This window comes from Corvus moneduloides, chromosome 14 (genome assembly GCF_009650955.1).
Source record: "Corvus moneduloides isolate bCorMon1 chromosome 14, bCorMon1.pri, whole genome shotgun sequence".
NCBI lineage: Eukaryota > Metazoa > Chordata > Aves > Passeriformes > Corvidae > Corvus > Corvus moneduloides.
Window position 1 is genome coordinate 2,136,496 of NC_045489.1, and position 25,871 is coordinate 2,162,366.

General features: G+C 39.1%; 1 long non-coding RNA gene across 1 annotated transcript; it reads left to right on the plus strand.

Annotated features, from left to right (window-relative positions):
- Positions 1 to 294: 294 nt before the first annotated feature.
- On the plus strand, positions 295 to 18,621 carry LOC116451043. Its single transcript, XR_004243071.1, has 6 exons — positions 295 to 385; positions 1,650 to 1,756; positions 6,729 to 6,878; positions 7,376 to 7,452; positions 16,987 to 17,071; positions 18,080 to 18,621. It is a non-coding gene; the product is annotated as an uncharacterized LOC116451043 (long non-coding RNA).
- The last annotated feature ends 7,250 nt before the right edge of the window (positions 18,622 to 25,871 follow it).

Here is a 25,871-nt window from a genome sequence, read left to right on the forward strand (position 1 = left end):
TGGCTTTTACTCCTACAACACTTCTCGGGTGTGTTTTAGCAGATTAGCTGTAAATGAAGATAAGAGCTGCTGCTTTGAAATGGGCGATACAGCAAGACTGTTTCTTTGTATACAGAAATCAGTCACTTCTGTGGCCTCTGGTCACCCATCAATGTGCACTTCACACTCCAGCATTATTGTTTTTCTTACTTTCTAAAGTTGGTCAGATGCCTCTGTTGGTCTCTCTGTGCCTGTCTGGTCTGAAGTTTGAAGTTTGGAGCTGGAGATGCAGAGTGTTTTCTGTTTCAGGCGTGTGTGTACACCTGAGTCCTGCACTGGCCCAGAAAAGTGCAGTTCCCTGCAGAGGCGTGTGAGAAGCACCAAGCAGAAGGGACCTGGGAGCCTGGTGAGAGGAGAGAGGACAGATTTTCAGACTATTTTCCCTATTGAAAGGAATGAGATAGATTTTTCTTTACAAACACACTGTGGTTCTGCTGCTAGGTGAAAGCCAAATACTGAGAGGTCAAAGAAACAATGGGAGGAATTCCACAGATTGATGCAAGGAGTGAGAGGGATTTGTCTTTACAAACAAACTGTGGGTCTGCTGATAGGTAAAGTTAGGTACTGAGAGACGAAAGAAGTGATGGGAAGAACCAATTATTCCATAGGAAAAGAAAAAGGGGGGGTATACATTAGAATGGGGTCTGTATTAGGGGATTTGGGAAGTACCTCAGCCAATGGGGAAAGAGAGAGGGAAATGCAGCCGGGAAATTGGGATAAAAAGGAGGCTGCGCCCTCTTAACAGCTGGAGAAACCTCAGGGGAAATGCCCCACGGGCTCTCCCTTTATTCGAATAAAGTAACAGGACTCCTCTGTCTCCTTTTTGGACATAAACCTCTGGTGTTTGTGGATTAATTTTCCTGGCACTGTGATGATGTTGTAAAGAAACTGCTTCAGCCGGTGTGTGATGGGTGCCAGCCCTTCCCACTCCCAGCATTACTCCTGCTGGGGTATAATGAAGTGCAGAAGGATCTGCCTTGCAACATTGCAAAGAGGAAGCTTTTCTTATATTTCCTCTTTATTTTAGTTCTCAAGGTGTTCTACAAATTTTTAACTGTCAAGGCCCTTAGAGAAAATCCTTCTTCTTTTGTTAGAAGGTCTGAATATTAATTTATTTTTGTGTATAATGAACATCAAAGTTTGGGATTGTGTGTTAGAGCAGAGGGTAAAGAGCTTTGACATTTTCAGTGGATCACTTCCCACAAACAGCTGCAAATGTCACTCCACTAGAAATTTCCCCAAAAGTGTGATTTATTTGATTTTTTTTTGTGATCAGTTAACTATCACCTCAAGCTATTTTGTTTGCTTTTGCTCCTCATTTATCTCAATCAATCAGCTGGTCATTGAATTTACCATGATCAGAAGTAGAACCCTAGCATCCCGCACTTCCTCTACTCCGTATTTTGCATCACTTTTTAAGTTTGAAAAGTTATACAGTCTTTAGACTATTGGTTGAATATGTTGTTGAAAATTTAAAATATTCATTACAATCTGAAATGGAAGGGGAAAGCAAGTCTTTTCTGTGCCATTTTCACTGAAACTTTTATCCAAATATTCGCTATTTTTGTCTAGTACTAATAAATTTTGCATTACCTTTCATCCCACTGCAGGTGACAAAATTTATCACATACACTCTGTTGGAGCCTATGGCTGATGAAGAGGTTTTGCCACCGAGCTGATGACAGCTGATCACTGCAACTTGCATGTGTTCTCTCAGGTAAATCATGCAGTTTCCAGCTGGCCTGTGAAAATCCTGCCCTACTCCATTTCAGCACAGGCATTTTGAGCCAGCATAGCAGCAAATAATTTATACATAGGAGGCAGAAGTTCAGAACTTCTTGCAAATTATAATTGCTTAAAAGTGCAGAAAGTGTTATTGAACAAGTAAATATGTAAAAAAAGAAGAAGCTGAACTTAGTCACTCACTGATGGAGATGCAGTGGGTGAGACTGGACGTGTTTGGGGTAGGTGCACACATCTCTTTGAGCAGCTCTGTACCCTCACATTCACTCCTCGTGCACAAACAGGATCAAAAGCCCCGTCCTGTTCCCCTCTCTGACTGATCAGGCTGGAATTCCATTTGTTAGAATAGGAATATTATTACAGCATCCCACAGCCGTAGGGAGGAGAAGAGAGATCCAGCAGGCAGGAATTGTGCAGCAAGATTGATTTATTTAATTATTTTACAAACTCTTTTATAGACGTTTTTCTTCATAGCCTAATTGGATAAAGGATCAGCCCCCCCCTTGGGGTGATTGGCTAAAATCCTAACACATCCATTGTCAAAATATTTTTCTACTGTACCATAAACAAAGCTCTGCAAGGACACAGGTGTTCATAGCTTATAGAACTCTGCTCTGTCTTCTGTGAGAGAGAAAAATATCTCACGGGACTGGAAAGAAGCAAGAGAAATTCTTGCTAGCAGCAATATTGTATCCACAGAATATTATGCACACGCATATGTGGGTGCAACATGCACCTCCTCAGGGGCTGGTCCCTGCATCCCTGGCACTGCAGCTGCTGGCACCCGGGGGTCTGAGCCCCCAGGGCCCACAGCCCCACTCCAGCCACACGTACAGAGCCAAGCGGTCATGAGGGAACAGTCCCTGAGCTAAACCAGAGCTCCTGGCTGCCGAGTTCAGGGGAAGGATGCTGAGCTCATGCCTGTGGCCTCACAGAGCCAGCACGGGGGCTGGTTGTAGTTCCCTCTGTAAAGGCAAGGAAAATTGAACAATATATCTCAAGACGATAAAAAAGCCCCAAACACCAGAGTGTTTTGTTGGAAGTGAGGGAATTTCCCCAGCCGTGTGCTGTTACATGGAGCAGTTTCACTTCGGGTACTCAAACATGAGTTTGGCACTGGAATTCGACAAGAGACCTCACTGCAACCACACCACGAGTGTGTTGGAGCCTGCTCAGTGGGGCAGGGTGTTTGTGGCACTGTGCTTTGCCAGTGGGGATTATTTGCTCTTTAACCACCCGCTCTTACTGCAGCTCCTTTTTTAGCTCGGGTTGCAAATCCAGCATGACCCATGCGGAGCAGTTTGCTGGATGGTGATGAGGATGATGATGAGCTCTCCTATAAACAGGAAAAAGCAGTGGTTCTGAGGCTTTTGTAGTGTTTATCAGTAGGAAAACAGAAGTGGCAATTGCTTTTAATTGCCCAATAATTTTATTATTCAAAAGATGGAATTTACAAGAAACAGCTGCAGTTATAACTGAACTAGCTCTTTAATGTGTTCCTGGATTTTTTCCTGTATTATATTATCAAATGGTGATAAGGTGCTGGCTTCAGTCAAATTTTGAAGTACAGTGAGAGCTGGATTTTTCGAGCCCTGAGATGATTACTCCACTACTCTCACTGAAAGACACCTTTGTGAATGTTGTGGTTCTGAATTGTCTGCAGAAATCCCATTCCTTATATTAAATCAACTTTCATTCTTTGTTCTCCCAGTACACAAGAATTTTAAGATTCATAACCTATTTCTGTTTGGTTTTTCTCCCTTTGTAGTTCTCCCACCCGTCTCTATGTTGTTATTCAGTGTGTAAGGAAATGCAGCCCCACAATGAACAGGCACTCTGAATTAATTAGCTACTTTCTGTAAATACAAATAAATGACAGCAAGATCAAAATGAAAAAGCAAGAAGGGGATGACTAGCTATTGTCACACCTGTGGTGTTACTGTTCCTAATTTTAAAATAGATTTTAAAATGTACTGTATTTCCTGCTCAGCCAAATTTTGTCCCTTGTCACTGTCACTGCTGCTCCTGTGGTCAAGCCCCACAGGCCAGAGCTGTCCCTGAGGGTCACACTGAACTCAAGGCTTTTGTGCGGTTTCCTTTAAGCACCAGATGATGTTTGAAGGCTTTGAAGAGCTATTTCTTATTTGCTGCAGACTAAAACAAGAGTTTCCTGTCCTTGCTGCCACGTGTTTCAAGGATTATTGGTGATAGTCCTGATTTGTCTTGGTGAAAATCTCATTGGGTGCAATCTTAATTCAGAGCTGGCAGTAGAGTATGGAAAGCTGCAGTGTGGGCTCTTGCAGACCAGACATATACTAGATCTACAGCTCAAATATAAAAGATGGGAAAATGGATATTTCAATTTTCTTATTGTCTGATAGTTATGTGTTTATTTTAAACAAGTGGTCATAGTTTACAGAGCTTAAATTCCTGTGTGCTGGTATTTTTCTGGAACGTGAGGAAGGTGACAGTTGGCATCCTGTGATGTTCTCACACTGACTCACCTACGCTCCACATTAATATTGAATAGGACTCCAGAGAGATATGACTGTGCTGGTTTGTCTGGACAGGCAGTTAAAAACCACTGTTGTAATTAAATTTCTGTTTTCATTTCAATGGTGGAATTAAACAAATATTTTCCTTTGGAGGAAAGTAACAATTTGATGTTAATTACTTCTATCTGTTTCTCAGCATTGTCAAATAACCTATTGTAAAAACTACTTAATATTTCCAGGGGAATGCCATATATTGCATAACTTACTTCCTTTGCTGGTTATTTTGTTTGATGGTTAAATGGTAATTGGAATGAAAGGAATAAAGAAGCACTTGTGGGTTGGGAACCACTCAGGGGATTGAGAATTTAAAGCAGAACAATGATTTAACATTTCTTTCTTTTGTTAGGCTTTTTCTTTTCATATGTGAATTACGTGCGAGTGAGAGAGATTATAGGGAGAAAAATAAAGGGAGAACGAAGAAAACTCATTTAGATCAAACTCACTGTGCCTAATAAGCAGACAGAAAAATCTGCAAACTGTCTAATCTTCACAGTTTGTCCTTAGCCTTCCTAGATGTTGTAGAATTCACAAAATCTTTCTGAGAAGGAAAATTAGCCTATTAAAAATGAGAAAACACAGACACAAAGCTTCACCAGAAATTCCAAGAGGTATGTGGCTTCTAGTTACTGTGCAAGGGAAAATCATTGGGAAAAGCAGGAAAAGAAAGAGCACCCTCAGTAGAGATGTCCTGAAATGAGAAATGTGCTTGGATTTCCACATTGCTGAACTTTGCTACGGACAAAGGAAGGTTAAAGGACAAGTCAGCTCTCAAGCATCCATCCAAAATCCACAAGGTATTTGCATGTGAAAAATGTCTGTAAATATCTGCTCATTTCCAAATACCCAGTATCAGGAGAGCTTGTGGGCTGTGTTAAAGGCAGCAGAGCTGATTTAGGTATTGTGTGTATGTCCTGAAGTACAGGACAGGCAGGAAAACACAGAGCAAACTGTATTTAGGAATGGGGCAGCCTGCCTGGAAGACACCAGTGAGGGTCAGGATTGTTCCATCTCAAGGTCCTGAGAACCTGGAGAAAGTTTCTGAGCCAGGAGTTGCAGAATTATAAATGAAGCATTTTTGTGGAGGCACAGTCAGCTGTGCATGTCTTTGAAGGGAAGATGGATTGTCCAGGACATGTTAAGCTATCCCATTTTCCAGCAGGAGCTATGAATCAACCAGTGTCACTTTTTGGGGTGCAAAGTGAGATTTTTCCCTACCTTTCTGTCACAATTTGAGGCTGTCCTCCCCTGGGTACATGGTATGTGAAACCACACGAGCTATGTTGAAGAGGTGAACTAGGGATTTCCTAATTTATCATAAGCCCCAAATCACTGACCATCTTTTTCACATATGACAAAAGCATTTCCAGAGAGTGGTTAATTATTTCATGTAAAAATCTAAGAGATACAGGTGAAATTCATAGAAAGATATTGTATCAAAGAAGTAAAATGTAGATATTGCACTCTATAGCTGAAGTGTGTTCTATCTTTATTTTGGTGTTCTGAAAAAGTATAGCCCTCAATTTATTGTTCTGTTTGTTGTTTTTGTTTTTGTTACTTTTCTATTAACTGAATTCTGTCAAATTGACAAATGGCTGGAATTTTGCTGGGCCAATTTTGCATCTTTTTAACAAACGAAAGATGTGACTGGTTTTCCTTGTCCACCTTTATTCTTAGCAGGGATTTGGGCAGTAACTTATTTTATCTTGTTTCTGAATTCCTTTTAAATGTGACTGGAGACAGGGACACTTTTGGGGCAGTTGGTTTCTCAGACTGCTTTAAGCAGTGAGCTATTGCCAGAGCTGGGGTTTTTTTGTTGTCCTTTTTCTTTCTTTTTCAAACTTCTCACTGTTCCCAGGAATGTAAACTTGTACTTTTTTTCAAGGGCAACATGGCAAGAAGACCACAAATACAAGCTTAGCAAAGGAAGCTCTTCAGTGCAGAGAATATGTCAGCTTATGATGGAATGTGCTTTGAAAAATTCATAAAACTATTCCTGCTGCTTTTGTTAACATTGTTACAGCAGACCTTGGGTGTTTTTGCCCTACTCCTCTTGCATGCTCTGGCATGTGAGGAGCAGGCAGTGCTCTTTATTTTATAAAACTCTCCTTTATTAAAAGAACAGGTAGAGTGTTTTGGCTTTAGTTTGATTAAAAACAAACAGGGAGAAGCATCCCTAAATACCCTGTTTTACTTTATTGTGGAGAACTGCAAAAGCTCTGGGCTGCACCACTCCCCAGTCTTGTAGCACCAGCTTAGTTCTGTACAGATTTATCTTGAGGGAGTATTTATATAAAATATACCCCTGGATGAAGGCAGCCATCTCTGCTGATCCTCAGGGGCACTCCCACAAATCTGGCAGAATCTTGCTGGCACCAACTTCTGTCCCTGCAGATGATGAGAGAACTCTCCAAGTGTGTATCTGGGTTCCCGCTGCTGTTCAAGGTTTTGAGATGTGATGGAAGTCGCAGAACTTGGAGCCCACAGTGTGATATGCAAACATCTGTGGCTGGTGTGCTGGGATTCCATTTTTCTTCTTCTTAGGTACGGAAAGTTGCTTTTAGCTTAAATGGTACCAATTATTTACTCAAAACCTCCCCAGTTTCTGAATGCCCACGTGCATCACAGAGTGACATTTTTGCTTCAGTGAGGTGGAAGGAATCATACCTCAAACTGGGGCATTACTGGCCTGCATAAGAATCTCCTTTATTCTGAGCATTTTTATGTGAGAACTAAGAAAAAATAAATACTTCTGAGCATTTCTCCTCTTTTGTTAAAATTAGATGTTCAAATACTTTTGAGGATTTCAGTCAAATAAACCATTATTATTGTATTTCCCTTCCAGATTCACATTTTAATTAGATATAAGCAATATTCTCATATATAATCATTAAGAAATATTCTCATATATAATCATACCTTATTTTAGTAAGAGCATATTCAAGAGAATATTTACTCTTTTTTATCACTGCTTCTATCACTTTAAAGTCTGTAAGTCCATCAGGTATTTGGAATATCTAACTTGGTTTTCTGTCTTTTAGTGTCCTAGTGGCATAACTACATAGCCAGCAGATGTTCATTTGCACCTTAAGGTGAAAAAGGATACAGAGGCAGAGGGGTAAGAGCCAGGAGCACAACCCAGTGCTTGATTCCCCTTGCTCATGTAGAGAACTCCTGTAGCTTTCATTGCCTGCTTGTACTTTTGAGTCTCACAGTTGTCCTTTCATCAGCAAAAGAGTTTTTTCCTTCAAAGCTTTGCCCTGCTCTGTGTGTTTTTTACAAATTATTATATAGACTGCTGAACCTCTTACAAATAAATACTGAGGGCTAAAAATATATGTGGACAATTAAAGAATTAAGAGTGTGGTTTACGGATTCTTTCTCCTGGTATGTCTGAAAGCTTTTTTGAACCACAGCCAGGTTTGGAACAGCTCAGTCACCCATTATAAGTAACGAGTAAGAAATCTGAAAATAGAAAAACTCTGAATAGATAGTAGTTGGTCAGACTGGCTGTGCCTGGAACCATTGTACACAACAGTGGGGCCACATCTTCCTCATCCCAGAGCACCCAGACTTGGGCACAGCTTCTCTGGGAAGGAGAGGAGGAAAAGATTTACTAAAGATGGCTTGTGAAGTTCTGTGTCCCTGGAAATTAATAGCTGTTTTTTTTATCCCCTGATATTTTTCACAATAATTGTGATTGGTGTTTGGAACAGTAATTTTTTGCTCCAAAAGTTTGGGACACTACATATAGACATACATACATACATATATATATGGTAATATAACAAAATCATATATTTATACTCTCTCAGCAATAAGGGACTATGTGACATCTACAAGAGCAAGTCTTTGCACTGGAAGGAGAAAGTTGAAGAACAAGAGTGTCTCTTCAAATCTAATAGTTGTGCCAGGCATGACCTGGAAACTGAATCTTGGCCTCATAGCTGAAGTGGCTTTGAGATAAAAAGTCTTTCAATCTTCCCTTAAGAAAATTGGCCCACCAAAATCTCCCTGTCAAAGTCCTTCCCCTCCCCTCCAGGAGTGAGATAAATGTTTTAAGTTAAGGGCCTCAAATGATTTTTGCAAAGTCTCATAAATGTTCCATATGTCACTTTCTCTAAAATTATAATCTATTATCTCACTCAAGTGGAATAATAATGCATTGAAAAAAACCAAATTTATCCCAGGTGCCCCAGCAGGTTGATTGTTCATTATGTGTTAATTGTTAATGGCAATTTTCCATGGAGCATCTGCCAGTTCTAGTGAGCAGAGCTTCCAGAAATGATATATTAATTTTAAGTGTAGAAACTAACAGTAGATAAAAAGTGTTGGGGTTTTTTTAAAAATCTTTCTTTGTGTACATAAACTGGCTGGGCATAGTAATTATTTCAAGCAAGAGTACAAAATAGTTTATAGAACAGCATAAAAATAGTATTTTAGTGAAGGTCTAAGTGGAATGTTTTTATTTCTGAAGTATGAAACCTTCACTATGTTAAGGGTAAGATAGTGACAAATATCAGCTGAGGTACTGTGGGAGTATTTTCCATATGTGTGTACTACAATAGTGATATTGGTTTAGGAATAAAATAAAGTTCAATTGGTGGTGAGGATGATATAATTCTGCATTTCAGTTTTTGTTTTAAGGTAAAGGAACTGGTGAAAAAGGTTAAAGATATAAATTTAAATTGCCTTCGGTTTTTTGAGCTGTGCTCTTCAGCACCATCCACGCTGTGGATTTAAACAAACTTGTCTAAGGTGACTGCAGGTGTGCCTTTATATTGTTCCATGAATTCAAATTGTCAGTCACAGTATATTTTATAAATACATAAAGGGATAATAGTAACATAATTGCTTTGAGAATATAAAAATGACTGAGGTTTACTACATTTCTGAATCCTTCAGGGATCTGTCTTTGGACTATGTCTAAATTCGGATTGTTCACGTTCTTTATGCTCTCACAACTGTGTCTTTGGCTGTGTGTTAATTCTGTCTCATTTAAGGTGATTTGGGTGTGCAGAGCAGGAGGAAGCAGTGGCCCAGTTTGGCCTGATCTGTAAAGTTCCATGGCCAAAATCACAGCAGGTCAAGGTATGAGCTTTGTGAGTGTCCCTGCATGGCCTCTGCTTCCCTGGCAGGAAAGTCCATGCTGGAGGGGTAGTTTGTATCTGGAGGTTGTTTCCATATTGAAAAATCTACTCCAAGAATGTGCTAGCAAATCTGTATCTTATTTTCATTCTCTGATAAAAAAGATGCTACACCTCTATTGAGCAAGGACATTATAGCAGATGGGTTTACAATGCATATAAAATGATTTTTCAGTTATGTCCAACCCATTACCCAGGTAAGGAACGAAAGGAGCAGTGGCTTCAGGACTGGAATTCCAGTGTTCTGCTAAATGCTTTCCAAACACATGGGAGCAAATGTTATTTGCCTGATTGTCTTCAGTCTAACCAGGCAAAGCAAAGAGCAGATGGGAAATGTGGATCTTAGGGGACAGGGAGCAACATGGTGACCACTTGTACTGAAGGGAGCATCCAGCGAGTGGCTGCTGGCAACAGCAGAGGCTCAGCTGCTGATTTATTTGTCCCCTACCTTTGAAATCTGAGCCATTGAGCAGACACAGGTGAGGGCCCCAGAAGAGAACAGGTTTTATGAAGAGTGAACAGAGTTTATATCTGATGGGGGTCTGAAAAGCTGGCAATAGACAGTGATGGGCAGTAGTGTTTCTGTCTCAGTTCTTTTGCAGAATAAATTATGACTGGAGGAAAACAAAACAATTGAACAATTAAAATACATGTAAAAATATAAAATTAGGGGTTCCTTTTTATGTGTAATCTACTCTGTGTGTGTGTGTAAAGGTACCTAAAATAAAATTTAACGAAGTTTTTTATAAGTAACTTGAAGAGACTCCTGATGGAAAGATTACAATGGTGTTACTTGACAAATATTCTAATTCACTTCCTGATGGTGTCATTGAAGCATGTTGTATTTTCCAGTACTACATTTCTTACACATTTTTCATGTTCATTATCAACTTCTGCTGTGCACCTTGTTTATATTGTAGAATTTATAAGCAAGCTTTGCTGTTTAAATGACCCAAATAATCTGGAAACTGATTATATAAAACATATTAAAGATGATGGAAAGAAAAAGCAGAATATATTATTCCCTCTTAGTGAAACTCTGCGTGTTCTTTATAATGATAAATGTCTTTTTGAGCTGAATGTGATTCAGCCTGTGATAAATACGTCAGTATTTCCATCACACATGGCCAATTTCCCTTGAAAGTCAGGAAAGCAGTGGAGTTTTCTCTCACAAATACTTTTACCTTGTGACATCTTTTATTTATTTTTTTTTTCCACAAGAATGCAGCCCAAACTGGTGAATTAGAGACATATAAAAGAGCATTCAGTGGACAGGTGTTAACAGCTCAGTTTCATACTGTCTGAACAGAAGAAAAAGAAAATATCTTCATTACAGGATAACAAATACCTCAAGGTTTTCAAATACTTAGTCTGCTGAAACTCAGCGTGAAATTTTGGGAAGGCATCCATGACAGAGAGATCTCTTTTTCCTATTTGCAATATCATTAAATGCATATGATTTCATCCAGCCAGGTTGTTCCTGGGTTCTGAGTGTTTGTAGTTGATACAATAATCATTGGGTTTGGCTTTTCACAGTCTGGTTGAAAGGAATTTCATGGATATCCAGAGCTGGTATTTATGCAAAAAACCTTCTTGATTCTGTTTCCAGTTCAGGAAGTTTTGTTGTGATTCTCTGGAACCAGACAGAGAAGCAGAATAACCAAAGAGAATCTGCTGTGGGAATTCAGAAATTATCAAGATGAGCTGTTTGGGACAGATCATGGAGCTGTCATCTCTCAGATAAGGAAATTACATTTTAATTCAGATTTCCAAGGGTGGCTGAGAGGATTTCAAGGCTAAAACTTGATTGTTGGGAGTACCTGATGCAAACAGGCCTCTGAATTCCTGCTTTTGTAAGATTTTATAGGAAAAATGCTAAAGATCTTGCAGTCTGTACCTCCCCTTGGCTGTTCAGCTGAAAGTGTTAGGATTGATAGGAGGGGCTGTGAGTGAGGGTGATGTGTGTGCCTGTGGCAGTGATGGGAAGTCGAGGGAATTGTTTCTCTCTGCAATAGTGCAATCACTTGTTTTGCAAGGGAAATTCTTAAAAGCAACATCACTTTTATTGGTTAATTAAACTGCTTGCTTGCTATAAAATTGCAGGATCTAATAGCACATACTTGCTGTCAAATCCTAGTTCTGATTTTAATATCTCACAGGACTCGAGATCCTTAGGAAGAGTCCTCCATCTAATGTGAAGCTAATGGTGTCTGAAGGTTTGATGGTTTTCTATTATTCTATTATTTATTTATTTCTCTAGATAATGAGCAAGTTAAAAACATTTTGGTTTTAGCCCAATTAATTTGGGATTTAAAAATTTTTGCTTTCAATATTGTCTTTCTGACTACTCATGAAGTAATCTTATTTTCCAGACAATATTATGGACAATAGTGTTGGAGTCTGGTTGAGCACTCGCTTGACTTGCTTAGAAAAACTTGATTCCTTTCGAGGACATGGTCTAAAATAGGAATAAAATGCTGAAGTCTTGTTGAAACCACTGGATTCCTCTTCCATGAGGGTTTGCAAGGACCCTACAATGACTTTAGAAGCAATAGCATTTTTTAAATCCATGTAGCAATACAGTATCTAGATTCAGCTGCTGATGATTTTGTGTGTGTCAAAAACGATTTCTGTTTCACCTTTTTTTTTTTTTTTTGATGTTTACCTTGTGTTTTGTAAAGTACATGATTATCCTTGGCTTGTTTTCAAATCTGCTCAATGACTCTTGCACAGCAGTCAGACATTTCCCTACTCTGATTTTTGGTCAGTGTTTGCAGCTTGCTCTTTGATATTCTTTACTATCTGTACCCTTTTAATGTGACAGTGATAATAGATTCTGAGCAGGACTAAGTGGTGGAAATCCATTTGCAAGATTTATAGCACAATGGGAGATGATCTCTTCTAATCATGAAGGACCACACTCCAAATAATTTTGTTCACCGGGGGTCACTATTTATTTTCAGTCTTGGAGTGGTTGGAGCTATTTATCATTTTTAACATGTTTCTATCATAGTACTGCTCTCCTGCTGTTGAGCTGACAGACCAAATTGAGGACCCCCCAGATTTTCTGCATTTAAAGTAAATTCAATAGGAAGGCAGCAGAAAGGTTTCTGTAGCTGTCTATGAAAAGTTGTCTGCAAATAAACCATACCCTTACAAAAAATAATCTCTAAAATTAAAGAGACTTGAGCCTTTAAGCCCACGAAAAATACTTAAAAGAAGAGTTACAGAATTTATGGAATACATCCTTGATGTACTTGAAATCACTCTTTGACATTCTTTACCTAAAAATATCCAGCTCTCCAGCTCTCAGAAGGAGTTTGTTATGTAGTGTAAATCACTGCATTTTTACTCATCGCTGCATCATTCTGCACTAACTGCTCAGAGTATTCTGAGGCCATTTTTTATCCCCGCTTGTGGGAATTAAATGAAGTTCCAGACACAAAAAGTTGACCCTGATATGGATGTATCTTGTCCAAGCTGCAAATACAATTATCCTTTCTGCATCAAGAAGGAAATTCACCAGAGTGCCCTGTGCAGATGGCAAGGCAGCATCTCTTCACAAAAATTCAATGAAATTTATTTGTCCCAAATTCCATTTATTTGTTCAACCCATCTCTATGTGAGAGAAGAACATCCCCATATAAAGTTCTGTGTATATTGACACATCACACAACCTTGAATTTCAACAACAATATGATTTCAGAATCACTGATCTGGGTGCTAAAGTATTGAGAATAGGCAATGCAACACTTACCCACTTGAAGTTTCAAAAAGAAGTTTCCCTTTTTGTAATTACTAAACGAGTAATCTCAAATTTACACATTGTTGCTAATTGCAGCAGCGTTTTCTTTCCCTGCACTGCATTTCTCCCCACATGAATAAACCTCCCAAACCATCAATTTGCAGGGAGTTACTTGGTGCTTGGCATTTTCTGGTAAACCTCCTATGTTTAATCAAAAGTGTTTCATGATTAGCTCACCATAATTCCATGAGCACTTTTTTTATATTCAATTTCACTGGATGCCAATTTAATAATTGAGTTTTTTTTACTTCTGGTTTTATTATTTCTACCAAAAATAATAGGTAGTGCTACCTTTTCATTTTTAACACTGCCACTTTGTTGCTGAGATAATGTTGATTTTCAGGATCTGCTGGGTTAGTTTAACACTGAGGAAATGAGTGATGCATTAACTCACACCACATTCAGTGTACCTGAGACGTGGAACAGAACCAGCAAACAAAAGCCCATTTTACCAAATTTCAACCCCCTATCACTCTTGAACTCTGATATTCTGCCTGAAATGTTGATAGGTGCTAAATATTTTAAAAAGGGAATAAAAAAAAGTAAAAACCCTCCCTCCCTGTTCAGCAGAGATTTGTGTTTTCATAATCAAGCAATATATTCAAGCATGGTAAGCTAAACAGAACACTTATCTGCTGGCTTAAAAGTCTCTATACAATAGGGATTCTTGCTGTATCTCTCTGAAGTCATCATCCCCTACGCTTTCTTTCCACCATCTAACTCAGGAAGCCTGGAGATTCTCTTTTCCCAACTGTTCACACACTCTGTTATGGTTTTTTATTCATTTTTCCATTTCCTTTCCTGCATAGCACATTGGTTCTGTGTCATTTCTGAGCCATTTCTATGGTGTGCTATCCATTCTTTTCATGGAGTCTCAGTTGCTCTCTTGGAAATCAGATCCTTTTTAGAATGTTATGCTTAGCTGCAAAGTTTTAATAGGTATTTCTGGATTCTTGCGTTCATACAGAAGCTGAAGCCACATCCACGGGGTGTTTTGTGATTGGGAGGCAGAGATAGAAAACAGGCTGCTGGACAGTAATCAAACACTTCCCTTTCTGTCCTGCCTGTTCAAACCAGGAGCAAAAAGCAACACATTGCATTGTCTACTGAGCAAACTGCACAATAGTCCCAGCCTGTGAAGTGAAGCCTCACAATGGGTTTCTCTTAAAAGAGAGCCCCTACACCTGAGTTACAGAATATATTTGCTGCCATCAGATAGGGATTCATAGCTCCTGCCAACAATACAGGTTATTTAAAAGAAAAAATAAAAAAAGATACCTTAGAATGAAAATATCCAGAAGTCACAATGATGTCGCAACTCGAAAGCGAGAGAGAGCTCATCTATTCCATACACCTTTGAATAAAATTCAGTGCAGATGATAACATGTTCAGCTTGTTTCTGGGCATAGGGGAAGAACTGCAATAGAATTCCAATAATCATTGAAACTCTCTCCTATAAGGCAGTGTGCTGGACAAATAGAAGTCTATTTTATACATCAGAAGTACAAACTTTAAATATAATCTATGCTTGCAAGGTACCTGATGTGGTGAGTGTAGCAAGTAGGTCAGGTGGGGAGTAGAGAGGAATAAGAGCTGAAGCTTTAGTCCTTTGAATAATTAGCTGTTGCTGTGGTTAACTGGAACATCATAGGTGATAAGCTGTAAAATGAGGTTTCTATATTAACACTCAGGGCTCCTTATGAAGCAGAGCCTGTGAATCCTCAGAAAAACTTCATTATTGCTTCTGCACTGTGGGGTTTTTTCTGAGTTTTGATTGATGACTTTCTTTTCATAGGCAAAGGTCATGGCAGGATTCTCATTTAATACTGACAATAGAAGAGAAATCATAAATAAATCAGTGGACTAAAGATCCTCAGATGCTTCAAGAGGTGCTAAAAGTGTTTTGAGTGGTCTTTGCTGCATCCTGTATTTTTAAAATTCTTCCAACCTTTGTTTCTCTTACCTCTTTGGTATCAGTGTATGAGCTCTCTAGTACAAGTGTTTATGTATTTTGTTCTTTTTTTGAGCATTTTCAGTCCCCTAATAGTGTAAGCCACGAATATAATATTTTAAATTTTCTCTCAGATATTTTTATATAGGATTATATTTCACATTTAGATACATTACATGTGTTAACACCCATACATTTATGTAATTGACCTTTTATGGAGTGGTATCATCTTCTGGAGTGACAGAATTTCAGCGTGGATGTAGACTCTGGCTCTTGAAATATCCATCAGCTCTTCAGATCCTCCAAAAACATAACTTGCAATCTTTCCATGTTACCAGCACAATTAGGCAGTGCTGTCAGTTTAAGCTGTGCTGTCAGAGAACACCTTTGTTTGCTGAAGCAAAAATAATAATAATTCTTAGATTTTTTTTTTGGATTTTATCACAGGAGAAGATAGATTATGTGGCAGTGGAGATCAGCTTTAGTTTGCACAATAGTGCTTAAATGCGGATCCACAAAGTCATTCCCAGCCTTTTGCATGTTCTTCTTCTTCTGCATTCAAATGTCTTGACCAGAACATGTGAAATTGCTGCCTTTCTGATCCAGTTGGGTGGGAGGGAATGGTGATAGTCTTTGCTGTTTAAGATGGGTGCTTCACATGTTCACAGGAGGAGAAAAAATTTCCAATCATTCTGCACCACTGGAGTCTGGCATGAGCTGCTGAGAAAAAGGAGGATAAATGCCATCAGAAAAAGGCAGATGTGAGGGTGCTTTCCATTGTAGGAGCTCACTAAAACAGGTGGCTAAAAGACTCAAAATGACAACCAAAAGTGGCACAATTTAGAATTTACCTTGTTTTAAATACCTGTTATGAATAATTTTGCACAACTGACAAATACTGGTTTCCAAACCCTTTACATATCGAATTTAATCATAATAGTCTGAAGGTATGTAATTGTTTGTTTTCTTATAATTATGGAGTTTTTTCCATTGCTTGGGCTTTATATGTTGTGATTATATGGTAAGTACTGTCATGAAATTATTTTGGATTTGTTGCTGCCATAAATAGAAAAAAGAATAAATTCAGTTCCATGGCAGCCCAACTTTTCCCATCTTCCATGCTTCTTGAGGAGAAGGCTCGGAGAATGTGGGCGAGTGGTTTGGGCCAAAAACCGCCAAACAAGCTACATTTGATTTTGCTGCTTCTTTCTGGTTTTCACTGTCCTACTGACTGGAGGGATTGTTATTTCTTCTGTGTCAAAGTCTTCTACCACGTGCGGTTGCTAAGAAACAAGGCTGTTGTAAGTGATCCAAAGAAAAGAACAAATCCCTATGAAATTCACTATCAAAAATGAGAGCCTATCTGCATGGTATTGTTTTTTTTTTTTTAATGAAATGCCCCAGTCAGAAATGTAACTTACATTTTATGTGTTCTGCATACAACAGTAGCTGAAGTCTATAATGTTGAGTGTTTGGAAGATCCCAGCTGAATCCATTTGAATGAACCCTCCAGGTGAAAAACCCCTGGCACTCCTTAAAGAGCTTAAATCTGTCTGCTGGGGAAACAAAGCCCTGTGTGGAAGTTAGAGAGCACTGGAACACTGGGAATAACTGAGGCTTCTTGGCTGAAGCAAAATAAAATAGTCCAAAATGGCCTGAACCCTGAGAAAATTTGGAGAAGGTGATATTTGAAAAAAACAAAAAATATTTTGGTTCAAGTTGAATGATTTGATTTTTTTTTCTTTCCAGATTAAAAGAAGAACTTTATGTCAAAACAAAGTAATACAAAAGGAAAGCAGCACGCGATGAAAAGATAGGAAATATGGTTTTCCAGGTAAATCTCCTTGACAGATTTGTCATTAATTAGCCAAGAAAAAAAATGGTTTAGTGTGAAATTAATTTCTAATTAAATAAGTACTACCCCGAAGCATCCTTGAATAAGAGAGAGGGCTTGGCCTTAGAAATCTTCCAAAAGCTCACTTCTAAATCCTCAGATTGTAGCTTAGCATGTGGATGGCAGTTAAGCTTTTTGGAGCCAAAAATGATGTCAGTGATTTCTGCAGAGAGCTGATGACAGAATTCCATAGTATTTTCTAAGCCATAGATGATAAATTACACTATTCATATATTAATGGAATTTTGTAGCATTTCTATAAAGTATCTTTGAAAGCTTTTTTACTTTAATTTCTGTTTGACTTTGAGTGAGCCTGAACGGTGTGTAGTGAAAAGGAAAAGAGTATGTACAGATGAAACTAATTAAATACTGACTGTCACTCTTCATTTTGAAGCCCTGATTTTAGCTTGCTGTCTCAACTTTGATTATTAAAATACGTATGGTAGTTCTCACCCCGAGCTGCCTGGGAGTGTTACTAATTAGGTGTCAGGATGTCAGTGATTAATGTAAAATCATGAATAAATTGCAAATAAAAGCCACGCATGTGTATAGAGCCATTTAACTATTTAGAATGCTCTGCAGCACGGAGTACACCAGTGATAACCACTCCTGACCTTTGGGTTGGAGTCATTTGCCTGGAATTCCCCTGATTGATTAACTAAGTGATAATTGTCAAGTCAGAGTCACAGCTGGATATCTCATTTGGCACAACAAAAGGCATTTCCAGCTGTCATTATTCAACAGATTTGATCTACTTTTTAGTCCTGTGACTATTTGTCATTCATCATTTATATAATGGGGGAAAATATGATTAAGGCTGTAGTCCCAAATACTGATTAAGGCATAATCATGATGAACACAAACACATAAATAATAGAGATTGGTCTTGGGAAACTGTGCATTCTTGCTTAAATGTGCCTAGCTACTTTTTTTGGTGTCTTTTTTCAGAGAAAGGAGGCTACAGGCTTCAAATTAAATGTGGTGAGAGATGGACAGGACACAACTGTAATCATTCCTGGTACACCAGAAGCAGAAGGAGTAAGTCAGGAAAGAAACTGCCACCAGTCCTGAGGTAGATGCATCCCTGGGCTTTCTCCATGTCCTGCAGAGTCCTTGATCTGCATCCAGGTGCAGTGGCAGTGACTGAGGCCTGGACAAATTGATGATGAATGACTGCAAGTGACAGAATCCAGGCAGAGATGCACATTCCTGTGCTGCTTAGGTAGTACTGGTGTCTCCTTGTCTGCTCTGTAACTTTAGGGAGCACAGATCTCGTGTCATAATTATTTTGAGAGCTTTTCTCTGAACTGGTGTCTGTTGTTTCCACTTTGTCTCATCTATTCTTTATCAGAGCTGTCACGATTTTTTTTTCAGCTTGTGAGTCATGTTTTGGGTATTTTAAGAAAAGGGGAGATTTTGCTCAGAGACCAACCTAAAGCATTTTGATGCTTCTGTTTCTTTGAATGAGGGATTAAATGAAACAAGCTAAAAGCAAAACCACCCCTATTCCCCAAACTCAGGGAATAAAATGCAATGCTTCCAAATATGCACTCTCTCCATACCCCAGCTGCTCAGCAAAATTGTCTTTTTTTGTGTGTTTCAGTTTCTCTGTTTCTACCCAAATATTGATTTCCCTGAGCAGATGCAGGGCTCTCAGGATCTGTGCCTTATGGCTGCTCTGCCATGCAGGCTGCCTGTGCACTACAGGCCCTGGGAACCCAGCCCAGAAGTTCCAGGCTTCCAGCTCTGCAGCAGGGAAGCCCCAAGAGTCCTGGATTGAACCCACAGCTTCCAGGTTTGCAATGCCAGCAGAGTGATGGATGGAGCAAGGGCTCCCCAGGCTCCTGGGCTCCTGGTCCTAGAGCAGGTCCTTGAGGAACCAGGGCCACATCAAGACTGATCTGATGATGTGAGCAAGGGAAAACTTTGCTGTTGAGTGAGGGTACTGAGTGTCTGTGTCCTGAATCCCACTCTGGGTGTCCAACAGCTGCTGTGGTTCTGCCCCTTAGGGTCCTTCAGCCTCATGGCCGGGGTGCTGTGGTACAAATTGGTTGCATAAGTCCAGTTCTCTTCAAACTCTTGACCAGAGCTGTGTCCAGTGAGTGCTACAGCTCCCTCACAACCCAAAACCAGGGGGTGGGGGAGGCTCTGTGAGCTCTAATACACCTTATTCACAGTTTAACTTCACAGACCTGCTTTTTGTTGGATTAATACATTATCAGTGTTGGAGAGTCATGGTTATTCTTGTTAAAAACCGGAGCTCCCAGCACCACAAGGCCCTCCCCAGTTACCAGATCCCGGATTTGCCAAACATCTGGTCATTTAGCAGAGCTATAGAGAGATTTGGAATAAGTAACAGAAAGAAAATGAAATAAATTTTCATTACAGATCTGTCTGAAACTTAAAATCCAAGATGAATGGATTTAATTAGCTCTGGACACTTTGGTTTTCCTATAATTCAAACGTGTCAACTTTACAACACGCAGGCCCTTGGGCCATTATTTGAACTGGGTCATCTTTATTTTACATATTTAAACTGACCATATATTCTGGGGTTTGTGATGCTCTGTGAAATCTGTCAGGTTGTGACTGGGGCTGTATTTTCATACCTGTAAATAAACGAAGAATTGTTTTACGACACCCCAGTAAGTCTATTTTACAGTCCGTCGTGAAAAAGCTCAGAGAACCATTTTTAGAAGAGGCAGTAGATCTGCATTATTTCAGTGAAGGTAATGGGAATTCAATAGAGTCCTGTCTGGATATATCCTACCAATGGTGCAATAAGGATCAGTTTGATAGGCTTTAATTACTTTAGTGCTCATCTGGTGAATTTTTTATTTTTATTTTTATTGGGAATCATCTATTACAGATTTAGTGCGTAGGTGCTAACCCAGATATCTTTTCTCTGTCAGACTTTTACATAGAGCTACAGCCCAGAAGGAAGCATGGAAAGAGACACCTGAAAATACTGGGAATTTTTGTTCAGGGCACACCTACTTTGGATAAGTCACTTTTTCCTCCTCCAGGTTTATGTTACAAGCTCGTTCCCTCTAGAGGACAAGGGTTGTGCCACATTTCAGTATCGATGTGAATCTGAAAATGCATGAAATAAATGAAGATATCAGCCAGGGGCCAATTACATTACACACTATCAAATTATACTGAGAAGACCTGAGCTTCCCATTCAGAAATGATTCTGGAATGGCACTTGTGAGAATATTTGATTTGCTTTATAAAAGGCTGTTCAGAAAAAGACAAGATAAATTGCTGGTTTTATATAGCTGTATAGACAAATTAAAGCAATAGATTCTAGGGTGCTGGAAAACTGTCCTTGCTCTTTGGCCTCTGCCCACATATACTCTTTGAGATTTTGTTTGTACTGGGGATTTGCTTCCATTTCAGTCAAGGGCAGGCTGCTGTCAGAAGAGTGAATCTGCTGGAAATGCCAGCCTGTGCAGGGTGTCCCACTGCCACGGTCTGTCCTCTCCCCTGGCCTCAGGGAGCAGAAGTTTGTGCCAGTCCAAGTAACAAACTTTACCAGCACTGAGACTGGGGCGGTGTGGGGTTCTGAACTGGGGGAAATATTGCTGGAGGTGAGTGCCCTTCCTCCTCCTGCTGAGCTCTGTTGGTGGAGCAGCACCTGTGGCTGGGACACACACACCTGGTGGAGGTGAATTCTGCCAGGGTCAGCAGCGAGGGCAGGGAGAGCTGGGGTGGTTTTAGGCTCAGCTGCAAGTGGGACAGCTGACCTTACCCCAAAAAGTGCCTTTACCAACAGCCTCTGGCTGCTGCTGCCAGCTCTGGAGCCTGCCAATGTTCTTGCCGGGGAAGGCTTTGCAGAGGCAGCAAAGAAACCTCTTGCTCCTGCCTGCATCAGTGTTTTAAAGAATGAACAATCCTGAGCAAACAGTGCTGTGGTTCTCGTATGATCTCTGCTGGGCTGTTTGCAGAGCACGATGCCAAGCTTCTGAAAAGGACACTTCCATCTGCTCTGTTAAGGACTAACACATTCAAAGTCATGAGCTTCTGCAGAAGCTTCCTATAGAAGAATTCATTTTGCCATGCTCGTTCTTTCTGGGCTTAATCTGATCCTTTCTTATTGCCAAAAAGCAGGAATAACAGCTTGAAACACTGGAACTGGAGAACAGCTAACTTTGAGGAGGTACATAATGGTTTAACTCTCCTGGTTCAGATATATAATACGAGCTTCCCTGGGGGAGTGTTTTTCCTTGTTAACTCATTTATAAGATAACTGAGGCTACAGGTGTTCGGCTTTAATAAGGCATTAGTGAACAATTATATAAGGCACTAAAAATAAAACTAGAGTCTTTGCATGAAGGAAATCAACACTGAAAAAATAATTAACAGCCAAGCTGCACAATCAAATATGGGAGAAGATTTTTAGAAACTAAAGTTATTCGATAATATCTTTAATGCATATAGCAAGGATGCTGTTGAAAGGAGAAAGGAAGGCTGTATGTTTTTATGTGCAAGATATGAAAAGAGACCAATAATATATAAAATAACTGGGCCTAACACTACTGATAAAATAATTTTCTGTTTGAATTAAAGTATTCTTTAAAAATATTGTTTTAAAATAGCAAAGAGCCAGCTTTCCACTAACATGCAATGCTGTATTCCCTTGATTTATGAAATCTCATTTCAATTGCAAACCAGTGGCTCTTCTGTGTTTGTGCCTGAGCACTGTGTAATGCTGCAGACAGCTCCAATAGCAGCTCTGCTAAGAGAAAGAGGAAATTCGATGTATTAAACGTGAAGAATCAGTGACATTCAAATAACAGTTTTGCTCCTGTATTTCTCATTTGTTAGGGGCTTCTAATAAAAATTCTAATGTGTCTTAGCTTTGGAAACAATGGTCTGTTCTATTTCTTTTGACAGAACAAATTTAGGACAGAGGTTCTGACACTTTCTTAATTACAAGAAGATGTCTGAAGGTCTTGGCTCCCATTTGTCTTCATCTGAATTTACCTTTTTACTCTTCATGATGAGAAATAGTAAATTGGACTAATGCTCATCTCTCCTATGAAATTCTTTTTAGGATTTGTTATGTAGTGATATGAACCCCAGGCAGAGGGAGCTGGGAACTCCAACAGTTGAGTGTTTCTTAGTCATTCCCAGCAAAATAGAGAAAAAAATATTTCCTTTGTAGATCTGTGAGCACTTCTGATGTTTGACTGAATGTCTGTCTATTCTTACAGTAGATGTAAAATATGCTCCAAACTTTGAGTTTGGTATGTTGTACCCAAAAGATGCCTGGGGTCACAAGTAAGTTGTGATAAATTTCGATGGCTCCCTCCCGGTTTTCAGCATTGTCACCTGTTTCAACGCAGGTATTTATTTTATCCCTTTGTATTTATGTACATGTATCGATGTATAAATATAATCTGCACGGGTTTATACACACGGAGAAGTTTCTCTTTCTGATTTTGCAGATGTATCTACCCCTGGTTAACACTAGACAGTGTATGGTAGTAAAATTTTTTCTTTTTTAAAAAAGTTCAGGCTGGAATTGGGCCACTTTTTTTTTCTTTTACATAAGTTTCTTTTAGGGACTGTCAAACTTACAAATATTTGGTGGCTGTACTTGTCTCTTTTTGATAAGGTAGGAATAACTGTTTTCCTTGAAAGGTGGTTGTGGTGTTTGTTCTTGCTGCTTAATTTCTTAACTTAGCAAGCTAAAGTTTCAGAATGAACACAGAAAATACTATTTTAGGATATTCTTTGAAATTCTCAAATTTAATGCTATTTCTAGATATGCAGCTTCATTACAGAAACCGAATATATCTTTATTTATTCCTCTGTACTCTCCTGAAAGTTCATTAAATGCTTATAAATCTTCTAGGGTTATTAATAGCTTGGTGTTACAACCTGTAAGCCAAACTCTGAGACAAGTCAAGCAACGTGAAAGAAATGTGAGAAGCTGAGGGTACACAAGTATTTTTAAAAGATAACCTTAGGTTTGAAGGGATGTCTCGAATAATTACATTACACTGGGAAGAGAAAAGCAATCTGGCACTGTTAATTATGTCGTGATCACCTCCTCTCCTGTAAAGCCTGGAATTCTTTGGAATTCAATTTTCTCTTCTGTGGTTTTTATTTGTTTCTTCAGTAGTGGAAAACCTCAACTGCTTCTGCTGCATGGGAGAAGGGTCTGAAACCCATTCTCCCGTAGAGAACCTAAAGTTATAATTGTGTTTGGCCAGTTTATATCTGAATATATTTTTCCACAGGATGTTAATGCTTTAAAATATATTCCTTTCTGGTTGTCTTTTCATTTTCATTAGGTTTCGATCTATTAAATTATTTATATTATAAAGTTTGTATTAAGTATTTGCACTTGGTGGCGGCTATAGTAACAATTCTGAACATTTTCAAATTTCTGTGTGTTTCTGCTTACTGCAATTAGACCTTGCTGTAGCTAATGAAACATATGTGATTTGTTTGTTTATGCCTGAGGACTGAATTTGCTACTGAATAATGCAAAAACATGTGCAAGGACAAGCATAGTGAATGGAATTAGGAATGTGTGCACAGAGGAGATGTGAGCAAAGTCAATTGAAAGAAGAGTTAAAGCTCTGGCTGTACCTGCTCAGCCCAAGTGGAAACACGTTTGTTAGATCACATGGATTTTTACCTTAAGCAGAATTAAAACAGCTGGAATAGTTCTGATGTTGGTGTTCTCTTTGGAGGAACACAACTCTTGGCTCTCCTGCCCTGTGCTGTGCTGGCACAGTCATCTCTGTACCTCCCTCTAGAAAAGACATCCATGTTCCACCTTCGACCGTGTTAATGTTTGAAGCCAGGCCTAGGACATAAATATTTTGCTAAAATTTATTCTGTGGGATTTCAAGGCAGCTTCTTGTTTAGGAAAAGGCTGACATAATTCTACCTGAGGCCAACAGTTTGAATTTTTTTTTTTTCCTGACACATCTAATCATTATTAGTCATAGAGTCATAGAATCATGGAATGGTTTGTGTTGGAGAGGACCCTAAAAATCACCTTGTGCCATGGGCAGGGACACCTTCCACTATCCAGGTTGCTCCGAACCCCATCCAAGGTGGTCTTGACCATTTCCAGGGATGCAGCAGTCACAGCTTCTCTGGGCAGCCTGTTCTAGTGCCTCCCCACCCTTACAGGCTAAACCTGGTCCACGCAGAAAAGTATTAATTTAATCTTCTTTTTAAAACAATATATTATTTCAAGCAGTAGAGATAAAACAAAGGGAAATCCAGTTTGTTCAATTATAAATCATCAACATGCTGCAGACTTATGTTAGTGGATTACATTTTCTCCCAGAAATAACTTCAGTGGAATTACATCACCAGTAAATGTGGTCCAGTTCATCTTATAATTATATTTTGAAGTGCAGAAGTAGGGAAGAATGGAATCACATCCATCCCATATGAAAAATCTTGCCTTTGATGTTTCTTTGAGAAACTGCTCCAATTTTTATAGCAGCAAAGTGGGCCCAGAAGTTGCTTTTTCTTTATCCACAGCACCTGCTTTTGCCTGGCATCTGCAGTGATGTGCAGTGTCAATACTGGTCTTGCTCATAACCTTTGACAGGCTCAGTGTATAATCCCTGCCCCAGCAGCCAGACTGCAGCTCTGCTGCCCATGGTGTGGAATTAATGCCACACAGCTCGAAAATTTGCCTTGAGCTTGTCCTTGTAATATTTGACTGGCCCGTCTCTGCTGTTCACTGTGTTTTGAACGGGCATAGAGAACTCTGAGCACTATTTATCCCACACAGGCACTGAGTGCCCACACCAGCACCACAAAGCTCCAAGGATTGGTTCTTCATATTTTACCGTGAGTTTCATTTTCCATCGGCCGTAATATCAGCCCAGTGTCCTCCACGGGGATCGTTTTGCTCAGGTAATCAAGAGGCAGAAATTAACTCCAAGTCCCTGTGTCTGGTTATGGGCACAGAGCGTTCTTCTTGCAGTAAGGAATTCAGCTACGTTCTGCAGTATAATGTAGCTCATATTTATTTAGGAGAGTGCCTTTCTAAATTATCCTGAAGTCTTCATTCACTCTTGTAGCACCTATATTTACACAGAAAAAACCCAGCATATCATGTTTTTCAAATGCCAACCTATCTTTTATATTTAAATTTCAACTGATGCGTATTCTTTCCAAAAAACCTTACGAAAATTACAAATGAAGGGATATTTTTCCCTAAGAATGTGTGATTAAACCAATGGACATTGGGCTCTGTACATTTGTCAGTAATACCTTCAATGAGTTATTAATGTTGTCTATAAAGAATAGGTCAGAGGTTCTTTAACACCAGTTTCCCCAGAGGAATAAAAGTCCTGCCTTGCACAGTCCAAATATTTTGTCTAAGAATTTCATAGGGAAGTTTTTATTAAGGAGGAAGAATACCTCCTTACAATCTCTTTTCATTATAATCAGAAAACATAGTATGATTTATTTAATAAAATTGGGTCCTTTTTGCTATTAGACTTTTTTTTCTTAATAGATTAATTGTATGCTTATATTTATTAAGAATATAAATAATACACAGTATATAGAAAAAATGAAAATAAATATTTATAAGCTAAGAAAAAGGCCCAACCCACTGATACCCACAATGTATCTACTACCCTGCTTTAATAGCAGCCTGATATTTTTCTTCCAATACAAGTTACCTGGAGGAAAATGTTTTTTCTAACAGATCTACTTGGAAGAAAGTAAAAAAAAAATATTGTGATTG